Source organism: Neomonachus schauinslandi, chromosome 9 (assembly GCF_002201575.2).
Source record: "Neomonachus schauinslandi chromosome 9, ASM220157v2, whole genome shotgun sequence".
In the NCBI taxonomy this organism is placed as follows: Eukaryota; Metazoa; Chordata; class Mammalia; order Carnivora; family Phocidae; genus Neomonachus; species Neomonachus schauinslandi.
Window position 1 is genome coordinate 27,740,152 of NC_058411.1, and position 27,880 is coordinate 27,768,031.

Below are 27,880 nucleotides of genomic sequence, written 5' to 3' on the forward strand. Positions count from 1 at the left end.
TTTAGAAATTTATTTGAGGTTTACTTTATTTGTAGTAAAAGGGATATTGTTGATTAGTAGTGAAAATTTTTCATCTGTTCCAAAAAATCAGCTGCGGAAACCGGACAGTGTTTCTGTGGAAAACAAGACTTTTTTTTTTTTTTAATGAAGTTTTATTTTTAAGTAATCTGTACACCTAATATAGGGCTTGAACTTACAACCCTGAGATCAAGAGTCGCATGCTCCACTGAATGAGCCAGCCAGGCACCCCAACAAAAAGACTTTTAAATTTAGTTGTGAAGGTGAGCTTTTTGTTATGTAAGATAAAACTTGGCTTAAATTTTGGGACTTTGGCATAATGGTATTGTGTTGTGAATCTTACTTACTCTTTTTTGCTCAACACTAACTTAAGATTTAAACTTGTTTGTTTATTTGTTTATTTATTTAGTAGGTTCCACTCCCAGTGTGGAGCCCAGTGCAGGGCTTGAACTCACAACCCTGAGATCAAGACCTGGGCCGAGATCAAGAGTGGGACACTTAAACAGCTGAGCCACCCATGTGCCCCAAGATTTAAATATATTTAAAGGCTATTGGATAACTACTGCCTGTTGTATAATATTCCATTGTATATGGATTTCTACATTTTATTTACTTGTTTCTTTAATGGGTCTTTAGGTGTGGCTTGGAAACTGCTAACACAGATAATATTATTATGCATTTCCTTATACATATTCCCTATTGAATTATGCAATGGTTTCCCTGTGGTATATACTGAGGAAAGGAATTACTGACATATGGTCCATACACATACTTAATTTCACTTAATATTCCCATATTGTTTTCCAGAATGGTTGCCCAGTTTATGTGTATTAGGGTTCCTGTTTCCTTAAATCCTCACCAGCATTTGGTCTTATCCATCTGTTTAGCCTTGTCAGTCTGATGGGTATAAAGCAGCGTTTTGTTTTTCTTTTCTTTTCCTTTCTTTATTTTAGAGAGAGAGAGAGAGCACGAATGGGGGGAGGAGAGACTGAGGGAGAGGGGGAGAGAGGATCCCAAGCAGACTTCGTGTTGAGCACGGAGCCTGGCGCAGGGCTTGATCCCAGGACCCTGAGATCACAACCTGAGCTGAAATCAAGATTCAGATGCTTAACCGACTGAGCCACCGAGGCGCCCCAATTAGTGTTTTGTTTTAATTTACATTTCTGTGATTGAGAGTGAAATTTGGCATCTATTTATTGATACCAGGGTTTTCCCTGCATGTTGACTAAAAATACTACCCAAATAAAACATACTTGTTGTAGATATTTTTAAAATTTGTCTCTTTTCTTTTTTTCTTGTAGTTTTACTTTGTGTTGTAGATATTTTTAAAATTCAGATCATCTGTAATATCCTAATCTAGAGATAATGGCTATTAACATTGGCTGTATCTTTCTGGTCTTTAAATATTCATACACATACAAATTCGTACACACACAGATATATATTTTTGTTAATAGGATCACATACCTGTGTATGCTATTTTTTGTAATGTACACTTTTCGTTTCACAATGATTTATGACCATTTTTCTGTATTGTGGAAATGTATCTACATTACCATGTAATGGGTGCATATTATTTCATTTTATGGCTTTAAGTGATTTAATCTTATATTGTGGGACATATATGCTATTTTTGTTTTTGTTTTTTTTTCTCATTAACAATGCTTTGGTGAACTGTTAATCAAGCCTAAGCCTACATTTTGATGAGGCAAGGCTAGAGGGATTATGCTTTTGCTCCCTTTGTGAAACTGGATTTATAATAACAAGTTGAGGCTGTCTCAGTTTATTTTCCGCTTGGATTCTAGGGCAGCTATTAATGCTTCATTTTATAAAGACAACATCTAGCCCTCCATGTTCCATGGCTAGAGTTTAAAGACTCCCAGTTAGGCTTTATTCTTTCTCTCTCTCTTTTCTTACTTTGTCAAGGCCTGGTTAACAAAGGATAGTGGAAGAGTGGATAGACCTGTATTTAAATAGCCTTGTCTCTTCTGAGAGAAGGGCTGCTAAATTTCAACTATAAAGAACTCATCTAAAGTGATAACTTCATTTTATTTTTTAAAATGTTAATAGCTTTGGGCACCTGGGTGGCTCAGTTGGTTAAGCGACTGCCTTCAGCTCAGGTCATGATCCTAGGGTCCTGGGATCGAGTCCCACATCGGGCTCCCCCTGCTCTGTGGGGAGCCTGCTTCTCCCTCTGCCTCTGCCTGCCACTCCCCCTGTTTGTGCTCTCTCTCTCTCTCTCTCTGTCAAATAAATAAATAAAATCTAAAAAATAAATAAAATGTGAATAGCTTTTTATTATAAAAGTAAAAATATTTGTTGTAAAACTGTTGAGAAAACATAGAAAACCATAAAGAAAATAAAATTCCTGTAATCCTACTCAAAGATAACTGCTATTACAGTTATACCTTAATAGTTTTAGGTGTTTTTCTCGATGGTGTGTGCACTGGCTCACCAGAACCAGTAATTAAAGAATTATGCAAGCCCAAATCATTGGTAACTTGATGTTAGCAATGGTGGGAGTAGTTACACCATGGAAATGGGCAAATGATATAATCAGGGCTTCCTTCTCTCTGCCTAATTCTATCCAGAGCCAGTTTTTCAGCACAGTACTGCATTTATACATTATATCAATAAATACAGATCTATTTCATTTTTTTTTTTTAAAGATTTTATTTATTTATTTGAGACAGAGAGAATGAGGGAGAACACATGAGAGGGGATAGGGTCAGAGGGCAAAGCAGACTCCCTGCCGAGCAGGGAGCCCGATGCGGGACTCGATCCCGGGACTCCAGGATCATGACCTGAGCCGAAGGCAGTCGCTTAACCAACTGAGCCACCCAGGCGCCCGATCTATTTCATTTTTAATGGCTTCATAGAACTCTATTATATAGATCAATCGTTCTTAGTGTGGTCTTTGGAGCAACAGTATCAGTGTTACCTGGAAACACTTTATGCAGATTCTTGGTCTCTACCCAGACCTACAGAACCAGAAACTCTTCTGTTGGGGCCCAGCAGTCTATGGTCCTACAAGCTGTGTAGGTGATTCTGATGTATGCTAAAGCTTGAGAACCAGCGGTATAAATATACCATAAATTATCAGACTGGTCTGATGATTTCTGTGTGATACATTCCTAGATATATGTTCATTTAAATGTGTTTAGATGGATATTGCCAAGTTGTATTCAAAAACGGCTGTACTAGTTTCCATTCCCACATGAAGTCTACGGTTTCATTTTAGGTTCTAGTTCCATGTAGAGAAAAACAGCTATGTTAAATATCTTCTTTTCTAGCTGCATCTATATCCATTTATCCATGCTAGAACTCATTTCCCTGGCATTGTCTTCAACAATAAAGTATTTTAGGGAGCCTGGGTGGCTCAGTTGGTTAAGCGACTGCCTTCGGCTCCGGTCATGATCCCGGAGTCCTGGGATCGACCCCGCATCGGGCTCCCTGCTCAGCAGGGAGTCTGCTTCTCCCTCTCCCGCTCCCCCCTCTTGTGCTCTTTCTCTCTCTCACTCTCTCTCTCAAATAAATAAATAAAATCTTTAAAAAAAAAAACAATAAAGTATTTTAATGTTGTTTCTGCTTTTGAGAAGAAGACAGTTGAGACAAAAAAAACAAACAATAACAAACAAAAAAACCCAAAACCACTATGCCTTGGTTGCAGAAGACATCTAGCATCTTGTGTGGTTCTACCTTTAATCCCCCTGTGAATGATTAACCCATGCTTCTTACCTTTGGCATGTTACACTGTTCTGAAACCCCACTTTAAAATATGTTAAGATCTCCTTGCTGAGAAAGTTGCTACTGATGTTGCTAAGCTATTAGAAGGGGCAAAAGATCCCAATAAGAATTTGTGACTCTTGGCTTATACAGATAATAAGTGGTAAATATTTTAAAGATTTTTGTTAGGCTAGGAGCCAGAATTTATAAGTATTGGTGAAAAGAAGGCTAATTTAAGCAGCTTTGCCATATTTCATTGGCTGATTATTGGCACTCCTGTTTTTTCATTTTGAACTTTTATTGAAGAACAGTTGCAAACACTAAAACTGGCGCTTATCCCAACCTTCATCCTTAAGGGACTTTTTTTCCCCCTAGAGTGAATGCTTTGGACTCAGAACTTAATTTTATGATGGCATTAATAGGGTCTGCCAAATTGCCAGGATTCCAGATTATACAACCTCAGAAATAATTTGATTACTTAACAATTTATTGTCTTAATTTAAGTAAATTAACTTAAATAATTTTTTTGAAGTGATGTCTCCAAAGTTTATGTTCTTGACCTGAACAGTTAGTTCTCAGAGATTTTGCTCTGAAGGAAAGATGAACATTGGAGTTGAAATGATAGCCCCCAGTTCTTTGTTGTTTCATCTTACCTTCCAGTATAGTCTGGTAGTTTGGATAGCTACTTAGCCTTGGTCAGGTCACCTGATTTCTTTGTGCCTCAGTTTTCTTATCTGTAAAATTGAGCTACTGATACCCCTCTCACAGATTATTATCAGGATTAAATGTAATATGATATGTAATGTGCACAGCATAATTCTCATAGGTACCTAGTAATTGATGCCTTTCGATTTCTCTTAAGTATTCCTTTTTTTTTTTTTAAAAGATTTATTTATTTATTTGAGAGAGAGGGCAAGCAGGGGGAGGGCAGAGGGAAAGAATCTCAAGCAGACTCCCTGCTGAGTGAGGGGCTCGATTTTAGGACCCTGAGATCATTACTTGAGCCAAAATCAAGAGTCGGATGCTCAACAGCTGAGGCACTCAGGTCCCGAATATAAGTATTCCTCATAGCTCACTCCTTGATATTTCCTCTGCTTATATCAGTAGTTCTTAACCCTTTTTTGAGTCTTGTCCTCCTTTCAGAATTTAATATAAGCCATTACCCCTCTTACCAGAAAAATGCACCTGTCTGTTAAACTTTAACTGCACTTTGGGAACTTTATAGGTCACCCCTCCCCCCAACCCTGCCAAAGCTCATCTATAAAACAGGTTGAGGATCTTTGTAGAACAGCTCCTTGGCAGACTCTCCAGTTTCCTGGCTTCAGTTGTCTTCTCAGTGTAGATGGCTTCTAAGTATGGTTGTTTGTCTTGTGAACTTCTACCTGCTGGACATATTTATCATGGTATCTTTATGTAATAGAGACTTAATAAGTGAATGGAGGAATAAATCATACATTTTAATTGTTGATATAGGCCAAATAAATTATGACACTGTGTGGCTAGAGTTAGAGATCTTACTGTAAATTATAACTAATAAAGTTAAGTGAGCTTACGTATTGATTTAGGCACAATGGTCTCATTTCCTGTGGTACCCATTGAAATTTAAGTGTAAACCTGTGGAAAGGGTTTTGGTCACAAATTCTAGTGAGGAAATGAGTTTCCAAGAAACCATCAAATATGGTAGCTTCTTTCAGACTATAAGGTTAGGGGCACCTGGGTGTAGCTCAGTCGGTTGAGTGTCTGACTCTTGATTTCTGCTCAGGTCGTGATCTTGGGATCTTGGGATCAAGCTCCGCATTAGGCTCTGTGCTCTGCATGAAGTCAACTTAGGATTCTCTCTCTCTCAAATAAATAAGAAGTCTTAAAAAAAAAGAAAACAACTATTTGTTTAGAGCTAAAATGTAAACTCATCTGAAAATTTGCTATTTCACTTTCAAGTAGTGTCATGAACAACTGTGTGTTATTAGAACTTTGTGCCTTCATCTCTTCCATCCCTTCTCCTCCCCACAGTTTTAGTTAGGGCTCTAATAGTTACAGGGGACAGAAACCCAGTTTAAAGGGGAAAAAGTGTTATTGGTCCAAGTAACTGAATAATTTAGTCGGGTCTGATTTAGTAGAGATTTAGGGGCTTAAATTACTGTCAGCGGCTCTCACTTTTATCCCTTATTTCTCAGCTCTATTTTTCTTTATCTCTTTTCCTTCTGAGACAGGTAGCTTTCTTTATGTAGTCAAGGAAGAAGGCTGCAAGCAGCTCTAGTTTATATTGGTTTTATAACCGCAGTTCTAGAGAAAGAGAGGTACCATAGTGTCAGAAAAAATTCCTGGGAAAGACTTTGGACTTGATTGCTGAATTACCTGTGTAAATGATCCTCAAAGTGTGGTCCCTGGGCCAGTATCATCAGCACCATCTGGGAGATATTAGCAATGTAAATTCTGAGGCCTCTCCCCAAATCTACTGAGTCTGAAACCTTGGGGGTAGGGCCCAGCATTCTGTGCCTTAACAAGCCTTCTTGGTGATTCTGATGTATGCTAAAGCTTGAGAACCACTGCTCTAGATTATCAGTACTCACAGCTGTCTGAAATAGAGAAGAAGACCCTTTACCTTTGGAATAATTAGTGGTTTTATTATGTTCCCTAACAAGTACAGCTGGAAACAATTTTTTAAAATTTAAATTTCTGCAAGATTATGGTCTGTACAATTCATTCAGCTGAAATTTTCTCTTTAAGTAGATGAGTTTCTCTAAATTTTTTTTTAAAGATTTTATTTATTTGAGAGAGCGCATGTGAGCACAAGTGGGGGGAGGGGCAGAGGGAGAGGGAGAAGCAGACCCTGCGCTGAGCAGGGAGTGCGACGCGGGGCTTGATCCCAGGACCCTGAGATCATGACCTGAGCTGAAGTCAGACACCCAGACACCCCTCTAATTTTTTTATGATAGACTGTCATCAGAAAAAAAGCAAAGTAGCATTATTTGCATGCCGTCTATATACCAGGCAGGTCAAATATGTTTATACAGAGGTCTTTAATCCCTCACACAATGATATAAAATAGGTCATGGTTCCCATTGTTTCTAAAAAGAAAACTGAGGCTGAGAGAGGTTTGTCTAAGGAGGACTAAGGTTGTGTATCTAATATGCGGAAAAGTAGAGTTTGAATGTAGATACTCAACAAGCATTTTATAGAGGGTCTACTGTGTGCTGGGACCTGTTATAAGTATCAGGAGTACAAAACTGCTTAAGACCTAATCTTTGTCCTCAAGGAACTTAGTCTCATAAAGAAGACAGTACAGGGTAATGGCTCCAATAACAAAGATACTGAAAAGAGTGATTTGGAAAACAGTGGAAGGAGCTTGCAGCTTGGCTTGGATTGGGGAAGACTTCAGAAAAGAATATGATCTTTGATGTTTGAGTAGATATCATTTAAAAAATTCCTTTGATAAACAAAAATCTCATTCTACTTTTATGTTTAATGAAATTTCAAAATAAATTACTTCTAAAAGCAAATCAAAGCAATGATAACTTTAGAATGTTTTTTCAAACCACAGTTGCCCTTTATCCCAATATTCTAATGTGTTCTTGAAAGAGGGGCTTGTTTTAGCACTTCAGAGTTTTCTTTCTTTTCTTTTCTTTTTTTTTAAAGATTTTATTTATTTGTCAGAGAGAGAGAGCACAAACAGGGGGAGCAGAGGCAGATGTAGAAGTAGGCTCCCCACTGAGCAAGGAGCCCATTGCAGGACTCGATATCCCAGGACCCTGGGATCCTGACCTGAGCTGAAGGCAGACGCTCGACCGACTGAGCCACCCAGGCGTCCCAGCACTTCATAATTTTCAAAGCTACATTGTATGCCATGGGAGATGTGCCATAATTTATTCAACCAGTCCCCCCTCCCCGGTTCTTTTTTTTAACATTTAAGCTTATAATTTTTATGGTTATAAATGGTGCTACAGTGAATGTTTTTTACATTCATCTTTGTATACTTGTATTATGCCCTTAGTATAATTCCGAGAAGTAGAATTGGTGGACCAAATATTTGTATTATGGATTTATATTCCTTTTCTTGTCATCTATCATTGTTATTTGCCCTTTTTTGTTTGTTTTTAAAATACCTTCACATGTTATGCCTTTATAACATGAGTTATGTTTTAGGGGTTTTGATACATTTGGTTTTCATTTTTGTTGATAAGTAGATAAAACATAGTTAATTTCTGGTCATTTTTGGCATGTAAGCCTATAAATAAGGTGATACATGTAAGCAGTGTGTCTCTGTTAATATAGTTTAAGATAGTATACTGAAGAGGAAAGAATGCCAGTAGAAATCAGGAGACATTATGGTCCCATCTTAAACAGTGATTATTTAATCATATGATTTAAAAAAATTTTTTTGACTATTATAAAAGTTTATTTAACAAAAAAGTTCAATATGAAAATGCACACGACCTGATTTTTATATTGTAGTAAAACAGGTACTAAGGAGGGGACATGTGGAAGCAGTTGATTTCTTCTGATGAACACACCCATTGTTTATACTTGCTCCAAAGCTTCTAACATGATGATAGTAGTATTTCCTTGTATTACCACCATTCCAAAATGTTCTGTTGCCCACTAGTTGCCATCTCTACGCATTCATCTATCACAAGATTCATAAATGGATCGAACCCCCGCAATATCCCTTGGACATGTCTGCCACCATTTAATTTCAATGACAATTTCTTGTCCATAAATTTTTTCAACTTGGGAGGGTGAGCTTTGCTCATGGTGTCTACTCCGCGAGCTCAAAGATGCCTCCCGATTTTTTAAATTAAAAAAAAAAATTTGTTAAAGATTTTGTTTATTTATTTGAGAGAGAGAGAGAACAGGAGTGGTGGGGAGGGGCAAAGGAAGGGGGAGAAGCAGACTCCCCACTGAGCAGGGAGCCTGATGCGGGACTCAATCCCAGGAACCTGGGATCATGACCTGAGCTGAAGGCAGACGTTTAACTGAGCCACCCAGGCACCCCTAATCATATGATTTTAAAGTTATTTTGGTCATGTATGTATTTTCCTACCTAAGATATAGGAATAGTATTGGCTTTAAGTTTTTCCCTACCTTATAAAATAAGAGAAGATATGGGGGCGCCTGGGTGGCTTAGTCATTGGGCGTCTGCCTTTGGCTCAGTCGTGATCCTAGGGTCCTGAGATCGGGCCCCACATCGGCCTCCCTGCTCTGCGGGAAGCCTGCTTCTCCCTCTCCCACTCCCCCTGCTTGTGTTCCCTCTCTCGCTGTGTCTCTCAGTCAAATAAATAAAATCTTAAAAAAAAAAAAAGATATGTATAAAATGATGTATAAAATGGAAGCCAGAGACATTATGTGACATATTTAAAGTCATATAGTTTTGGAAATGGCAGTGGGGTTTTTAGCACAGGTCTTCTTACTTCCAGTCCAGTATTCTCTCATCTATATTACAGCCCTATCAGAGATATGGTGTAAAGAGCAAAAGAACTGTAGAACAAAAAGTGTGTATGCTATATCAAACCAGCTTTTGCCATGATACCATAGTCTTTAAAAAAAACAAAAACATGCCTTTGAATTCCATTTTCTGTCCCAAACAAGTTAATGAGAGAGATTCAGATGGAATTTAAATGAACAAAAGAATATATTCTGAGATGGAAAAATTACTGATAATAAAGAGAAAATTATAGAAGTAATTCTATAGAGCTGGAAGAACTGTGTCTTCCTAGGTGATACTGGGATATGGAAAGATACAGACAGAGATGGAGATATTAGAAAATAAGAATATTGTGGGGCGCCTGGGTGGCTCAGTCGTTAAGCGTCTGCCTTCGGCTCAGGTCATGATCCCAGAGTCCTGGGATTGAGCCCCGCGTCGGGCTCTCTGCTCAGCGGAAAGCCTGCTTCTCCCTCTCCCACTCCCCCTGCTTGTGTTCCCTCTCTCGCTGTGTCTCTCTCTGTCAAATAAATAAAATCTTAAAAAAAAAAAAAAAAAAGAAAAGAAGAATGTGGCTTTTTGTCTCCAAGCAAGCTTTTTTTCATCCTTAGGTAGAGAGATTTAAGGTGATAATTGGTCTCAAGGATGGAGCTGACTTTGGACACACACACACACACACCCCACCCCACCCCCGTAGATTGTGAACATCAACATTTTATAGCAATATGAATGTTGGTCATAATGCATTATTTTTTCATGTAATTTATTCCTAGTGAGCTTAAGTGTACTCTATAGTCACATCAGTTAGTGATCTGGCCTGCAAGATTTACATTTTCTTCTTCAAGATTTACCAAAATTCTTGGAATTTTCTGGGAAAAAACATCCAGTAAATATAATTGTTTCAGCCTTTCTTTAATTTGAAGCACTGTTCTTCATAGGGGATATTAATCTTGCCCCTGAAAGAATTTTTGATCTAATATGAAATAAACTGGTTGAATATGTACCTGTCAGGTTTCTTTTTTATTTGATTTACAAATGATGAAAAATATAAAACTGAGTTCTCAGACCCACAACAGAGAGACGATACTAATTTTTAAAAGAAGTAACAATGGGCGCCTGGGTGGCTCAGTCGGTTAAGCATCTGCCTCCAGCTCAGGACGTGATCCCAGGATTCCGGGATCGAGCCCCACATCAGGCTCCTTGCTTAGCAGAGAGACTGCTTCTCCTTCTCCCTCTGGCCTTCCCTCTGCTTGCGTGTGCTCGCGCATGCGCGCTCTCTGTCTCATAAATAAAACCTTAAAAAAAAATTTAAAAAGTAACAATAAATTCTGTATAAATCACATGTTCTAATAAACTTCTACCAAATTTGCTTTCTGCTGTAATACAATCATTAAAAGTCTCATTTCTGACTTAAAAAAAATTTCCTCACAAGGAAATTATATATTATAAGGGAGAGGTTTTCCAGAATTTTAGTTTTAATGGTAAGGTTGCTTCTATTAGAATTCTTAAAGCATCTGATAGATTGGGTGTCCTTTATTACCTTTTCTTTGATTTATAATCTCACTGATTAGGATTGGGCTGAGTACATATTAAGAGTCTCAAAAAAACCTTTGTGGGTTGTGAGGGCCTTTAAAATCTTTAGACTTCCTAACATAGAAAAAAGTTTGAATTCGAATTTTCTTTCTGTTTTGTTTTCTGTCAGAATTTCCTGGTGGTATTCAGTTAGGACTCAGGGATTTTCTTCTAGAGATCAGGCAGCCTGTTCTTTCCTTAGGAGTTATTCAGAATCTTTTTTTCCTTTGTGGTATGCGCTTACTAGGCAGAGTAGCCATGGTATTCTAGTAAGAAAACCTATTGCCAAAACACCCACTACAGCAGAAAACTGACCTACTTAATGCTGACAAGTTGAAAAAAAAATCTATGGAATTGTACCAGCATTAGATAACTTCTCCCTTCTCTTGTGGTGGATAGCATGGGGGTAGAGAAGAGGATAGGAAAGGATAGTGAACTGCAGGGAAGTAAGTAATGTGGTAAGTGAATATTTAGTTACCTGAAATTATTTGATTAAAAGCTATTCCTCTGGTACAACTTGGAAGCCTCTAAAATGCAGCAGTTCTTCTTAAATCACTTTAAACTTAAAAAAAAAAAAAAAGGCAGGGGCACCTGAGTGGCTCAGTTGGTTAAGCGTCTGCATTCGGCTCAGGTCATGATGCCAGGGTCCTGGGATCAAGCCCCATGTTGGGCTTCCTGCTCGGTGGGGAGCCTGCTTCTCCCTCTCCCTCTGTTCCTCCCCCCTGCTTATACTTTCCCCTCTCTATCTCTCAGATAAATAAATAAAATCTTAAATTTTTTTTTCAGTTTATTGTTTTATCAGTATAGTACATTTTGGAGTTTATAGATACTGAAACAAAAAAAGAATGTTTGGAATTTTTATTTGTAGCAAGCGACTGTGGGCCTTAACTTTATCAAACTCATTTTTTTTACTGTTACCCAATCTAATTTTCATTACTCTCAGTATCACTAGCATCTAAATTTTAGAGCTGTGTTGTCCAATATGGAAGCCACTAGCGTATGTGGCTACTTAAATTTAAATTAATTAAAACTGAATAAAATAAAAACACTACTTCTTCTCTCAAACTAGCCAGATTTCAAGTGCTTACTAGCCAAATATGGCTAGTAACTACCATATTGGGTAGCACAGATACAGAACATTTTCATCATTGAAGAAAGTTCTGTTGGATAGGATTGTTCTAAAGGCTGCCTCATCTGTCATGCTTTCAGGGTTTCCCAACCTTGGCACTGTTGACATTTTGGACCAGATAATTTTTTGTTTTGGAGGCCTTGTAGGATGTTTTGCAGCATCCTTGGCCTCTAGTCACTAGATGCCAGTAACATTCACCCAGTTTTGGCAACCAAAAATGTCTCCTGATACTGCCAAAAGTCCCCTGGGGAGCAAAATCAACCTTGGTTGAGAACCACTGATCTACTTACATATATTAGTTCTGTATTCAGCTAGATTTTGCTTCACAAAAAGCTTAGTGGCTTAAATAAATAATTTAATGGCGCACGACTCTGGATTATTAGTTTGACTTGGGCTGTATTGATCTCTGTTGTGTTGGTGGTTTGGCTGGGGTCAGATAGCCTCACATATGTTTGCTTTTGGCCAGGGTAGGGTTGGGAAGTTTGTTCTCCATATGGCCTTTCTAGGGGGCAGATTCATTCAATTGTTGGCTTAAAGTTCTAAGAGTACAAGAGAGGACAAATTCCAGTGTGCAAGCACTTTCCCAGTCTCTGCTGTATTACATTTTCTAACACCCATTGGCCAAAGCAAGTCACATGGCCAAGTCCATATTCAAGAGGTAAAGAAATAGATTCCAGCTCTCAATAGGAAGAGTAGTAAAGTCATGTTATAAAAGAGTATGCAAAAGGAATGAAGGAATTGTGGGTATTTTTACAAAAAGTTTACTGCTATTATTTTCTGGACAACACAAGGCCCTTATTGCCCTTTCATTACATTTATCCTTCTTGTTTGTTTTGCTTTTATGACTTCTCGGCCTTTTGGCTAAGATAAAGTGTTTGTTTTTGCTTTGTTTTTGTTTTATTGTTTTAAATACTTAATTATTTAATTTTACTCACATATTTGCTCTTTTGAGTATTCTTGATTCTTTACCATGCTTCCTGAGGTTATTTCCTTTCTTCATAGATAATTCCTTTCTTTTAGGAGTGTGAGTCTACTGTTAGTGAATGTTCTGTTTTTATCCGAAAGAATTTTTTATTTAGTCTTAATTTTTGAAGGTTTTTTTCTATTTTTTTTTTTTTAAAGATTTTATTTATTTGACAGAGAGATAAAGAGCACAAGTAGGCAGAGCAGCAGGCAGAGGGAGAGGGAGAAACAGGCTCTCCACTGAGCAGGGAGCCCGACACAGGGCTTAATTCCAGGACCCTGGGATCATGACCTGAGCCGAGGGCAGATGCTTAACCCTGAGCCACCCAGGTGTCCCAAGGATTTTTTTTTCCTCAACAGTGAGAAATTTTAATTCTTCCCACTTTCTCTTTAAATTCTTTTTTTTTTTTAAGATTTTATTTATTTATTAGAGCGAGCACAGAGGAAGAGGGAGAAGCAGACCCAGGACCCTGAGATCATGACCTGAGCCAAAGGCAGATGCCTAACCAACTGAGCCACCTAGGCACCCCTCTCATTAAACTCTTATTTTCATTCTCCTTTCCTCAGAGAATTTTATCCTAATTAATATTTTTATGCTTAAACATATTTTTAAAAATTCCATTATAATTAATATACAGTGTTATATTCGTTTCAGTTGTACAATATAGTGATTCAACAGTCTATACATTACTCAGTGCTTATCACAATAAGAGTACTCTTAATCCCCTTCATGTATTTCACCCATCTTCCCTTCTGGTAACCATCCATTTGTTTCTCTGTATTAAGAGTCCGGTTTTTTGTTTGTCTCTTTTCTTCTTTGTTGGTTTCTGTTGTTTCTTAAATTCCAAATATGAGTGAAATCATATGGTATTTGTTATTCTCTGACTGACTTATCTGTCTTAGCATTATAACCTGATGATGGGTGATGTTAAGAACCTTTTCATATGTTTGTTGGCCATCTTATGTCTTTTGAGAAATGTCTGTTCATGTCTTCTGCACATTTTTAAATTGGATTATATTTTGGATGTTGAGTTATATAAGTTATTTATATATTTTGGATACTAATCCTTTGTCAGGTACATCATTTGCAAATATCTTTGATTCAGTAGGTTGTCCTTTAAAGTTTTGTTGATTCTTTTGCTGTGTAGAAGTTTTTATTTTGATGTAGTCCCAATAGTTTATTTAAAAAAATTTTTTTTAAAGATTTATTTATTTGAGGGTGCCTGGGTGGCTCAGTTGGTTAAGCGACTGTCTTCTGCTCAGGTCGTGATCCTGGAATTCTGGGATCGAGTTCCACATCGGGCTCCCTGCTCAGCGAGGAGTCTGCTTCTCCCTCTGACTCTCTTCCCTGTCGTGCTCTCTGTCCCTCATTCTCTCTTTCTCAAATAAATAAAATCTTTAAAAAAGAAAATAAAGATTTATTTATTTGAGAGAGAGAGAGAGTGAGCATGAGCAGGGGAAGGGCAGAGGGAGAAGCAGACTCCCTGCGGAGCAGGGAGCCCGATGCAGGGCTCCATTCCAGGACCCTAGGATCATGACCTGAGCTCAAGGCAGCTGCTTAACTGACTGAGCCACCCAGGCACCCCCCAATAGTTTATTTTTGCCTTTGTTTCCCTTGCCTCAGGAAACATATCCAAAAACATGTTGCTATGTCCAATGTCAGAGAAATTGCTGCCTGTGTTCTCTTTTGGGATTTTTATGGTTTCAAGTCTCACATTAGGTCCTTACTCCATTTTGAGTTTATTTTTGTGTAGGGTGTGAGAAAGTGGTCCAGTTTCATTCTTTTGCTGGTAGCTGTCCAGGTTTCCCGGTGCCATTTGTTGAAGAGACTGTCCTTCCCATTGGATATTTCCTGCTTTGTCAAAACTAATTGATCATACAGTTGTGGGTTTATTTCTGGGTTTTCTGTTCTGTTGTATTGATCTGTGTGTCTACTTTTGTGCCAGTTCCATACTGTTTTGATTATCACAGATTTTTAATATAACTTGAAGTCCAGAATTGTGAACTGAATCCAGAACTGAAGTCCAGTTTTGTTCTTCCTCAAGATTGCTTTGGCTATTCGGGGTCTTTTGTGGTTCCATACAAATTTTAGGATTATTTGTTCTAGTTCTGTGTATTTTGATAGGGATTACATCAAATCTGTATGTTGCTTTGAGTAGTGTGGCCTTTTTTTTTTTTTTTAAGATTCTATTTTTATGTAATATCTACATCCAACATTGGAGCTCCAACTCACAACCCTGAGATCAAGGGTCTCATGCTGTACTGACTGAGCCAGCCAGGTACCCCAGGTAATACGGCCATTTTAACAGTATTTGTTCTTTGGGGCGCCTGGGTGGCTCAGTTGTTAAGCGTCTGCCTTCGGCTCAGGTCACGATCCCAGGGTCTTGGGATCGAGCCCCACATCGGGCTCCCTGCTCCGCGGGAAGCCTGCTTCTCCCTCTCCCACTCCCCCTGCTTGTGTTCCCTCTCTCACTGTGTCTCTCTCTGTCAAATAAATAAATCAAATCTTAAAAAACAACAACAAAAACAGTATTTGTTCTTCTAATCTGTGAGCATGGAATATCTTTCCATTGCATTGTATCATCTTTGATTTCTTTCATCAGCGTATTAAAGTTTTCAGAGTACTGGTTCATCTCCTTGGTTAAGTTTATTCCTAGGTATTTTACTGTTTTTGGTGTAATTCTAAATGGGACTGTTTTCTTAATTTCTCTTTCTGCTGCTTCATTATTAGTGTATAGAAATGCAAAGGACTTCTGTATATTGATTTTGTATCCCATGGCCTTACTGAATTCATTTATCAGTTCCAGTAGTTTTTTGATGGAAAACTACTGTGGTTTTCTATATATATAGAATCATGTCATCTGCAAAGAGTGAAAGTTTTACTTCTTCCTTACCTTTGGATGCCTTTTATTTCTTCTTCTTGTCTCATTGTTGTGACTAGGACTTCCAATACTGTGTTGAATAAAAGTGGTGAGAGTGCACATCCTTGTCTTATTCCTGATCTTAAGGGAAAAGCTCTCAGTTTTCCACCATTGAGTATGATGCTGGCTCTGGGTTTTTCCATATATGGCCTCTTATATGCTGAGGTATGTTCCCTCTAAACCTGCTTTGTTGAGGGTTTTTATCATGAATAGATATTGTGCTTTATCAAGTGTTTTTTCTGCATCTATTGAAATGATCATTTTGGGTGCCTGGGTGGCTCAGTTGGTTAAGCGACTGCCTTCGGCTCAGGTCATGATCCTGGAGTCCCAGGATCGAGTCCCACATCGGGCTCCCTGCTCAGCAGGGAGTCTGCTTCTCGCTCTGACCCTCCCCCTCTCATGTGCTCTCTCTCATTCTCTCTCTCTCAAATAAATAAATAAAAAATCTTTAAAAAAAAAAAAAAAAAAAAAAAGAAATGATCATTTTTTTTATCCTTTCTCTTGTTGATGTGATGTAGCGTGTTGATTGATTTGCAAATATTGAAGCAGCCCTGCATCCCAGGGTTAAATCCTACTTGATCGTGGTGAATGATTTTTTCATGTATTGTTGAATTTGCTAATATTTTGTTGAGGATTATTGCATCTATGCTCATGAGAGGTATTGGCCCGTAGTTCTTTTTTTTTTTTGTAGTGTCTTTTTCTGGTTTTGGTATCGGAGTAATGCTGGCTTCAAAGAATGAATTTGGAAGCTTTCTGAAGGATATTTTTATTGGGCATAGAATTCCAGCTTGGCAGTTATTTTCTTTCAGCATTTTAAATATATCCCATTGTCTTCTGATTCCACTTTTTTTTTTTTTTTTTTTGCAAAGCGATGTCTTTGATTTTTTATCCGTTTTAAATCATTCTTCTAGGTGATTTTCTTTTTCTTTTTTTTTTTTTAATATTTATTTATTTGACAGAGGGAGAGAGCAAGAGAGGGGACAAAAGCAGGGGGAGTGGGAGAGGGAGAAGCAGGCTTCCCGCAGGGAGCCCGATGTGGGGCTCAATCCCAGGACCCTGGGATCATGACCTGAGCTGAAGGCAGACGCTTAACGACTGAGCCACCCAGGAGCCCCTAGGTGATTTTCTTAAGTTCCTTGAATTCCATAGACCCTTTTGAATCTGTAGCTTGATATCTTCTGTCAGGTTTGGAATATATTTAAAATACTGTTTCAGTCCCACTCTTTCACTCACTCCTTCTGGGATTCTGGAGAGCTGTATGTTATATCTTTCTCTGTATCCTATATGTCTCTAGTGTGCTTTCCTGTTTTCCATCTTTTTTGTTTTTGTTTTTGTCCTTCATGTGGATATTTTCTATTGACTTTTCTAGTTTAGTGTCCAATCTGCTGTTATAAGCATCTGTTTTATTATTAATTTTATATTTATATATATTTTAATTTTAGAATTTCAATTATTTTTTATTTATTTTTATAAATTTCTGTTCTCTGGTGAAATTCTCATCTTGTCATCTGTTTTCCAGAACATTTTAATCACATTTTAAAAAAATTTATTTATTTTTTAACGATTTTATCCATTTATTTGAGAGAGAGAGCATGAGGCAGGGGCACGAGGGAGAGGGAGAAAGACTCCCTGCTGAGCAGGGGGCTTGACACGGGGCTCAATCCCAGGACCCTGAGATCATGACCCAAGCTGAAGGCAGATGCTTAACCGACTGAGCCACCCAGGTGCCCCTAATCACAGTTACTTTATTTATTTATTTAAAAGATTTTTTATTTATTTATTTGAGACAGAGAGAATGAGAGACAGAGAGCATGAGAGGGAGGAGGGTCAGAGGGAGAAGCAGACTCCCTGCCGAGCAGGGAGCCCGATGCGGGACTCGATCCCGGGACTCCAGGATCATGACCTGAGCCGAAGGCAGTCGCCCAACCAACTGAGCCACCCAGGCGCCCTCACAGTTACTTTAAAATCTGTGTCTGATAATTAAACTATCTGGATCCCCTTTTGGTCTTTTTTTATTGTCTGCTTTTTCTCTTGGTTTTCAGTCATTTGGTCCTGTCTCCTAGCATTCCTGGTAATTTTTAAAATGAATGTCAGGCAATGTATATAAAAAATTATAGAGGGTCTTGATGATGATATTGTTCTCTAGAGAGGATTTAATTTTCTTATAGTGGTAGTTAAAAGTAGGAGCAAATGACCTTGATTGAGTACAGGCTTGAGATGACTAGAGGCTTTGTTTTAGACTTCTTAAGGGCTGGTTTAAGTCCAGTTTCCCCTTACTCTGAGAGTTTTGTCCTTCAGAGGTATCAAATGGAATCCTGGGGTATTTGACAGAGCTTGTCCTTCTTGGCAGGACTGAACTGTAATTTTTCTTTTCTGAGCACTGTGAGCCTACCCAAAGTTCTGCTTACCTTTTTTGCTGTAAAATAGGCTTTTTTTTTTTTTTTGCCTTTTACTCCGCACACAGGTTAGGATTCAGTAAATACCCTAAGGGCAAATGCAGTACAGAATGTCCAGTCTCATTTTTCTGTGCTTGCCTTTTCTGTGGAATTTCAACCCCTCAGATCCTGCCTGTCTTGATAAGCCCTGAGCTCTAATTTCTGTCTTTGCAGCCCTGTGAGACTGCCAAAAGGTCTAGTATGCAGCTAGTTGCCTCAGGAGGAAAAAGTAATGGAGAATGGCAGGCTCAACTCTGCATCTCCTTTTTCTCTGGTATTTTGACTTCTCATGTCCTGCCTGCTTTCTGTGTTTATTTTTTTGTTTTTAAATTCCACTTTTATACTTTTTCTTGCCAGGAGAATTCGTCAGATACAATCTATTGTATAATAATTTGTAATGGATGTCTATTATTAAATAATTTATTAAATAATAACTTAATAAAGCAATATTATAAATAGTTTTAAGCATATATTAATCATTGCAGTGAACTTGACAGATAAGGGTCCTGCCCTCAAGTAGCTTTTATTCTTGCAGAGAAGAGAGGTATTAACTCTGCCTTTATTTATATTGTGATAAACCATAAAAGAGAAGTACAGGTTGTTACCTGCTTATTACAGAGATTTAGTTCAGGTGAGGGAAGTGGTGGTCAAGGACAGTTACTTTGAGGAGGTGATATTTGAGCAGAGCTCTGAAGGATGAGTAGAATTAACTTAAGGAAAAGTAAGATGTTAAAACTATGGATTAAAGAGGGGCGCCTGGGTGGCTCAGTCAGTTAAGCATCTGCCTTCGGCTGAGGTCATGATCCCAGGGTCATGGGATTGAGCCCCGCATCGGGCTCCCTGCTCAGCGGGAAGCCTGCTTCTCCCTCTCCCACTCCCCCTGCTTGTGTTCCCTCTCTTGCTGTGTGTCTCTCTCTCTCTCTGTCAAATAAATAAATAAAATCTTTAAAAAAACAAAAACAAAAACTATGGATTAAAGAGACCTTAAGGTGAAAAGGAGCATGGTGGGTTTAAGGTATCAAAGGAGGCGCGTGTACTTGGACTGATAGGCAAGCGCAAAATTATGCTGAGCTCTTCATAAGCCTCATTAAGTATTTTCTTACTTTTTTTTTTTTCCAATTCTGATGTGATCACTGGTCTGACTCTTAATTCACCTTCTGTCCCTAGACAGAATTATTTATTTTATATATTCATTACAAATATATTAGGTGTCTTTTGCAAACAAGATTCTCAATGAATACTGAGGTTGATTAAAGACAACATGGAACATTGGCTCTAGAGTCAGACAAACCTGAGTTAAAATGTTACCCTACTAATTAGCTATATAGTTTTGTATCAGTTATTTAATATCTCTGAATCTGAATTTTTTCATATGCTAAATACTAATGGAAGTGGTAATAGAAGGATTAAATGAGCTAACTGATAAATTTGCTCAATAAATGGTGGCCCTTTGTACTATTAAGCAACTATAAACCATGAATTCTACTCTCAGGTTGCCTAAATTCTATAGGACATGACATACATCAATAGTTATAGTAAAAGACAGTAAATGATACATGAAGTGAAAAAGCAGAGGAGGTACTACTTCCGGACTTGGATATTAGGACTATTTAAAGATGAACGTAACGCGTGATAGACTTGGAGCTAGCTATTTTCAAAAGCAAATTTGATAAATTGCTATCTTATTCATACTCTTTTACATTTTATTAAGCTAAACAGCCAGACTCCTAATTTCTCCCCTCACAATATCCTGTGAAACCATATAAAGCAGTTGGCTTCCTTTCTGACCTCATTTCTTTTTTTTTTTTTTTTTAAGATTTTATTTATTTATTTGAGAGAGAGAATGAGATAGAGAGAGCATGAGAGGGGGGAGGGTCAGAGGGAGAAGCAGACTCCCTGCTGAACAGGGAGCCCGATGCGGGACTCAATCCCAGGACTCCAGGATCATGACCTGAGCCAAAGGTAGTCGCTTAACCACCTGAGCCACCCAGGTGCCCTCTGACCTCATTTCTTATTCTCCCTTCACTTAGGAAGCTATAGCTTCATCATTGCCTTTCTATTCCTCTGACACACTGGACATAGTTCTGCCTCAGGACTTGTGCACTTGGTGTTCCTTTGACCCAGAGTGCTCTCTCCCACCTGTGTACTTGAGTTTTCCCTCTCACTACCCAATACCTTCAGATCTGTCTGCTCAAATATGACCTAAATAGCAAAGAGGGAATTACCTTTTTATTTAAAAGAATGTCCTCTTGGGGCACCTGGGTGGCTCAGTCGTTAAGCGTCTGTCTTCAACTCCGGTCATGATCCCAGGGTCCTGGGATCGAGCCCCACATTGGGTTCCCTGCTCAGTGGGAAGCCTGCTTCTCCCTCTCCCACTCCCCCTGCTTGTGTTCCCTCTCTCACTGTGTCTCTCTCTGTCAAATAAATAAAATCTTAAAATAAATAAATAAATAAAAATAAAAAAATAAAAGAATGTCCTCCTTTTCACCTGCCCCCTTAACCCCATCACTTTCTTTCCTCTTACTCTGATTTTCTTCATATACAACATATTATATATTTATTTCTTTATTATTTTTACAGCCGCCCTAAATACAATACACCACCAGGAGGGTAGAGACTTTGGTTCATTCTCTGTCTTATCTCCATAGTCTAGAAGAGTACCTGTCCTATAATTGCTTCTCAATACATAATTTGTTGAGTAAATGAACTTATGTTTTCTGGTTCAAATCACAATGTTTTTTATTTTTATTTTTATTTTTATTTATTTATTTATTTATTTATTTATTATTTTTTTAAAGATTTTATTTATTTGAGAGAGAGAGAATGAGAGAGCACATGAGAGGGGGCAGGGTCAGAGGGAGAAGCAGGCTCCCCGCCGAGCAGGGAGCCCAATGCGGGACTCGATCCCGGGACTCCAGGATCATGACCTGAGCCGAAGGCAGTCGCTTAACCAACTGAGCCACCCAGGCACCCTTTATTTTTTTATTTTTTAAAAGATTTTATTTATTTATTTGAGAGAGAGAGAATGAGAGAGCACATGAGAGGGGGGAGGGTCAGAGGGAGAAGCAGGCTCCCCGCCGAGCAGGGAGCCCGATGTGGGACTCGATCCCGGGACTCCAGGATCATGACCTGAGCCGAAGGCAGTCGCTTAACCAACTGAGCCACCCAGGCGCCCCTTTATTTTTATTTTTTTTAAAGATTTTTAAAATTTATTTGACAGAGAGAGAGAGAGAGCGCACAAGCAGGGAGCAGTAGCAGAGGGAGAGGGAGAAGCAGGCTCCCTGCTGAGCAAGTAGCCTGATGCGGGGCTCAATCCCACCGCTCGATCCCAGGACTCCGGGATCATGACCTGAGCTGAAGGCAGAGGCTTAACCAACTGAGCCACCCAGGTGCCCCTATTTTTATTTTTTAAAAAACATTTATTTATTTATTTATTTTAGAGAGAAGAAGCAGGTGGTGGGGGTGGCAGAGGGAGAGAGAGTCCTAAGTGGATGCCACACTGAGCATGGTGTCCGACATGGGGCTCCATCTCATCAAAAGTTGGGCAATTAACCGACTATGCCACCCAGGCACCCCTCACAATTTTTATGAACTACGTTTAAAAAATCATTCTAGAACTAAATTAAGAAGCAGCACTTAGGTGTTTTTGTCTGATACAGGAAGAGGCAGTAGGTCTTTTGAGACATATTTTTGGGTAAGATTTAGAAATGTGGGTTACTTGATAGTTTAGTAGGGAAGTTAATAACCGGGTAACATGCAATGTACAAAAGGCAAACATATGATTCCATTACCTACTTCATCTTGGAGAGAAGTCTTTTTGGCCTATTTTAAGTACTTCTTTGGATCTGGCCCCCCCCCCCCTTTTAAGACTTTACTTCTAAGAGCACCTCTACGTTCACAGCAAAATTTAACAGATAGTACAGAGTTCACATATTCCCTCTGCCCCCACATATGCACAACCTCTCTGACTATTAACCTTGGGCACTGGAGTGGTACATTTGTTACAATCGATGAAGTTATGGTGACATATCATTAATACCCAAAGTCCATAGTTTTCATTAGGGTTCACCCTTTGTGTTACATATTAAGTGAATTTTGACAAATACATAATGACCTGTATCTAAGATTACAATATTATACAGAATGGTTTCAGTGTCCTAAAACCTGTGTTCTGCCTGTATGTCTCTCAAAAAAAACCTTCTAGCCCTTGGCAACCAACCCCCGTCATACAATATGTAGCCTTTTCTCTTTGTCTTACATAAGTTTTCCCTTTGTCTTTTCTTGGTTTGGTAGCTCTTTCCTTTTTAGTGCTGAATATTATTCCATTCTCTGGATGTATCACAGTTTATTCATTTACCTACTGAAGGATTTCTTGGTTGCTTCCAAGTTTTAGCAATTATGAATTAAGCTGTTATAAACAACCATGTGCAGGTTTTGTGTGGATGTAAGTATTCAACTCCTTTGGATAAATACCAAGGAAGAGGATTGCTGGATCGTATGGTAAGAGTATGTTTAGTTTTTAAGGAACTGCCAAACTTGTCTTCCAAAGTGGCGGTACCATTTTGCATTCCCACCAAGAATAAATGAAAGTTACTGTTGCTCCACGTCCTTGCTAGAATTTGGTGGTGTTGGTGTTCTGGATTTTGGGCATTCTAATAATAGGTGTGTAGTGGTATCTCATTGTTGTAATTTGTAGTTCCTGAATGACATATGATGTTGAAGATCTTTTTATATGTTGATTTGCCACCTGTATATCTTTGTTGAGATATCTGTCAAGTCTGTTGCCCACTTTTAAATCGAGTTGTTTTCTTATTGCTAAGTGTTAAGAGTTCTTTGTATATTTTGGATAATAGTCCTTTATCAGATGTATCTTTTGCAAATATTTTCTCCCATTCTGTGGCTTGTCTTCTCATTCTCTTGACAGTGTCTTATGCTGAGCAGAAGTTTTTAATTTTAAGGAAGTCCAGCTCCTCAATTCTTTCTTTTACAGATCACGCCTTTGGTCTTGCATTTAAAAAGTCATTATTGTACCTAAGTGATCTAGGTTTCTTCCTGTTATCTTCTAGTAATTTCATAGTTATGCATTTTATATTTAGGTCTATGATCTATTTTGATTTAATTTTTGGAGAAGGGTGTAAAGTCTATGTCTAAATTTTTTTTCTAGTTGTTCTAGTACCATTTGTTAAGATTGTATTTTCTCCATTGTATCATCTTCGCTCTTTTATATGAAAGATCAGTTAACTGTATTTATGTGGGCCTTACATTTTACTTTTATCACCTTTAAATATTTTTATTTGAGTATAGTTGACATGGGCTTTAAATTTTTGAATGAGTTTGTCATATCCACAAAATAATTTGCTGGGATTTTGATTGGAATTGTATTGAATCTATAGCTCAAGTAGGGAAGAATTGTTATCTTGACAATCTTCCCATCCATGAACATGGAATATTTCTACATTAATTTAGTTTATTTTTAATTTTGTTCATTAGGGTTTTGTAGTTTTCCTTATATAGATCTTACACATATTTTGTTAAATTGCCCTAAATGATACCTGAGTGTCTAATTTTTTAAGGTGCTCATATAAATGTATTGTTTTTAAATTTCAAATTCCACTTGTTCATTGCTGATTTATACACAATTGATTGACTTTTGTGTATTAACCTTGTATCCTGCAACTTTGCTGTGATTGCTTATTAGTTCCAAAAGTTCTTTTTTTTTTTTTTTAATTCTTTTGGATTTTCTGCTTATGCGATCATGTCATCTGTGAACAAAGACAGTTTTATTTCTTCCTTCCCAGTATGTATACATTTTATTTCCTTTTCTTGTCTTTTTTCATTAGCCTGGACTTCCAATATAATGTTAAAAAGGAGTGGTGAGAGGAGACATCTTTGCCATGTTCTTGATCTTATCAGGAAGTCTTCTAGGTTCTAACCATTAAGTATGATGTTAGCTGTAGGTTTTTGTAGATTGAGGAAATTCCCCTCTATTCCTAGTTTCCTGGAGAGTTTTTATCATAAATGAATTTGGATTTTGTCAAATGCTTTTTCTGTATCTATTGATATGATCATGGGACTTTGCTTTTTTAACTTGTTAATGTGATGGATTACATTAAATGATTTTTGAATGTTGAACCGGCCTTGCATACCTGAGATAAATCCCACTTGGTTGTGGTGTAAAATTTATTTTATACATTGTTGGGTTCAATTTGCTAATATTTTTCATAACATTTCTGTTAATAATTGGCTCCCTCATGGCATGCTGATCAAATATTCAGTTAAAGCTTTGAAAAATAATGTATATGTTGGATGACAGAATTGAAGACCAGTTTTTTTCCTCTGTAGGCTGAATTGGCTAAATCTGCAAGATAGAATTTAAAGCACATTATGTAAAGATTTTTTGAGAATCAATTTAATGTGCACAGGTAATGGCACAAACTATCTGAGTTGCAATCCCAGCTTTCCCATTTGTACACTGTGTAACCTTGAGCCAGTTATTTAACCTCTCCATGTCTTGGTTTCTTCATCTATAAAATGGCAGTAATGGTGTTACTTATCACATAGGGTTGTTATGAAGTATAAAAAGGTAATATCTGTTAAGTCTTATAAAACAATAGCTGGCACTTAGTAAGAGCTGATTAAATGTTAACCTGTGATTATTATACAGTTCTGCACTTAGATTCAGTCTAACTCAGTTGTTTAAGATGTGAGTGATATGACTTAGCACAACTGAGAAGGATTAGATATCTTAGTCTTTTGTGGATTGTAAACTCAGGAGTGATAGTGTGATTTGGACAGGATAAGAGTTAATGTAGTTTAAGGGTCTAAAAGTGGTTACCAGCCTTGATACTGCCTATACCATTTCCCACTAAATTAGTTTGAAGAAGAATTAAAATTTAGTATTTCTGAGTTTGCCAGAGTCTAGGAGAAATATTCAGTTACTTACAAAGAAGAGGAGCTGGATTGAGGAAACCAACCAAAACATTCCTGGATTTTGGCATAAGATCCTGTAAAAGAAGGAGGGAAAAGTTTCATGCCTTTCTTTCTGATGGCCTGTCCCTGAGCTGTAGACACAGGGTTAGCACTGAGTGGAAAATTGGGCTGCTCTTCTTCTCTTCTAGTGACTGTCAAACTTAAAAAAATTATTTATATAAAAGAAAGGCTTCCTTTCTCAGACCTAAACTGAACACCCTAATAGTGCAAACTATGTTCCTTTCCCGCCCACCCTGATATTTAATGCCTTTACCTTACTGAATTTTTTCCATAACTTTTACCTTTTAACTAATGATATAATTTACTTATTAGAATTAAAGTCCCACAAAAGCTTTTTTCACTGAAGCACCTAGAACAATGCCTGGGATAGCATAGATGCTCAGTAAATATTTGCTGAGTGAGCTGAATGAACCAAAATCTCAGGCTGAAGCTCAATATATTACACCAATATGAGCAAAGCAGCTTTAAATGAAGCCATGGCAGGGACTTAGAGTTCTATCCATTGGTTCCTGTCCTCTTCCACCCTGTGGAATCTTAAGTATCACAGTTTGAAAACTGTTTTACAGGTAATGATCTGTGTAAGATTGCTGGGTAGGATTCATCCATTTTATTTTATCTTTCTTTCAATATCTAGAAATGGTTAATTCCCAGAAAATAGCTGGGCCTGAGTGGGGTGATGATGGATACCTGGAGTTGGCTACAGAAAGGCTCATTTCTTATGGGAAATATACTTCCTAAACTGTCGAGCTCTATTATTACACGCTCTAGTTGAGAGAGAATGGCTGGTAGCAATGTATATGCTATCAATTCAGAATATCAGGGAATATTATCATGCTGATGTTTTAGATATTTAAAATCAGAAAATATAATAAAGATGAAGATAAATCTGAAATATAAATAGAAAACAAATGAACCTGTGTTTCAAGTGAATAATGTAACCACACTGAAGATAACTGAAGATAAGATAGTACAAATTTTTCAAACTCAAGATAAAAAGAACTATAAACAAATAAGGAACCCTAGTTTGTAGGCTGGTATTTTGTGATGGTATAAATTGGCAATTTTAAAACTATTTTCTTTCTTTCTTTCTTTTTTTTTTTTTTTTGACTATTTTCTATTAAGATTGAGTAACTTAATGGGGGAGAAGGGAGGGTTCCTCCTTAAAATTGCAAATAAATGTAGAACTGTTGGAATTAGAAAATGACCACTTCAGAACAATTTAAGTAGTACCTTCACACAAGAATAATTTGCAGGTACCAAACTGTTGGGTGACAGTTTGATGAGGAGTGTGATATTTATATAGCTTCAGGATAATTCCTTACAAAATACTAACTTACTGCAAGGAGAAAAACAGTAACTTTACAGTGGAGAAACTTGGCAGGATACCCTTTAACCAAGTGATCAAAGTTAGCATCACCGATAATAGGACACAGTAACCTCTTGCAGCTTTTGATATGTGTGTGAAGGACCCAATGTTACTTTGTGACATTCCTACAGAAAATGCATAACCTGAATTTAAACAGGAGAGACCATCAGACAAATGTAAATTGAAGGATGTTCTATAAAATATTTGGTCTGTATTCTTTAAAAGTATTAGTCTTAAAAGACATAGACTGAGGAACTGTTCCTTAAGATAGGATTCTAAAGAGACATTACCACTAAATGCAGTGCATGATCCTGAATTGGATTCTGGACTGGGGAAATCAACAGCTTTAAAGGACATTTTTAAGTCACTTAGTGGCATTTGAATATGGACTCTAATTATGTAACAGAAATTTTAACATTGATATAATACTGATTTGGTTAGCTGTACTGTAGTTATCTATCTGGTCTTCCTAGGAAGGTACATGGAAACATTGAGTGCTAAAATGGTACAATGTGGGGTGCCTGGGTGGCTCAGTCAGTTAAGTGTCTGCCTTCGGCTCAGGTCATGATCCCAGGGTCCTGGGATCGAGTCCCACATCAGGCTCCTTGCTCCACTGGAAGCCTGCTTCTCCCTCTCCCACTCCCCCTGCTTGTGTTCCCTCTCTCACGGTCTCTCTGTCAAAAAATAAATAAAATCTTAAAAAAAAAAAAAAAAGGTACAATGTCTGCAACTCACTCACATGGTTCAGAAAGAAAGGTGTGAAAGAGAGAATGACAAAGCAAATGGGGTAAAATGCAAATAATTGGTGGTATTTGCAAGTTATATAAAGATAAAAAGTTACCTAAAAATTCCTAAGTTACAGTCATCTTTTCATATATGGGAGTTGTGATTGAACAACTTGATTTTATTAGTTATTTATAGAATCATTAAAAAGTACAAAAATTATTCTCATCACTTAGAGAAAGTAAAGTAGTGAAGGAAATGCTGATTAAGCAAAAAAATTCCAAACTGTTAAGATACAGAGCAAAAGGACCTGAATTTTTGTTTGGAGTTCTGTCATGACCAAGTAACCTCATTGAGCACCTCACTGTCCTATATTCATTTCCTTTGACATGTGTACAGTAGGTTTTTTTAAGGACTTCCTAAACATTTCCTATATAACTAATAAGTTTTCTTTAAAAAGCGTGCTTTGTAAAAATCAGATTGCCATGTTTCAGGCAAATACTTTAATAAATTTATTAAGAAAATTTGAAGACCATTTTTATAATTTTTTTGTTTATATTTTGAAAGTTTTTATTTAAATTCCAGTTAGTTAACTTACAGTGTAATATTAGTTTGAGA

At 37.6% G+C, this 27,880-nt stretch overlaps 1 protein-coding gene and 1 pseudogene across 3 annotated transcripts in view; one reads left to right on the forward strand and one right to left on the reverse strand.

Moving 5' to 3' along the window:
* The window catches only part of NUMB (NUMB endocytic adaptor protein), a 194,182-nt gene that overhangs the window by 57,191 nt on the left and 109,111 nt on the right, over positions 1 to 27,880 (forward strand). The gene's annotated exons all lie outside the window — the stretch shown is intronic.
* On the reverse strand, positions 8,263 to 8,495 carry LOC110571633 (annotated as a pseudogene).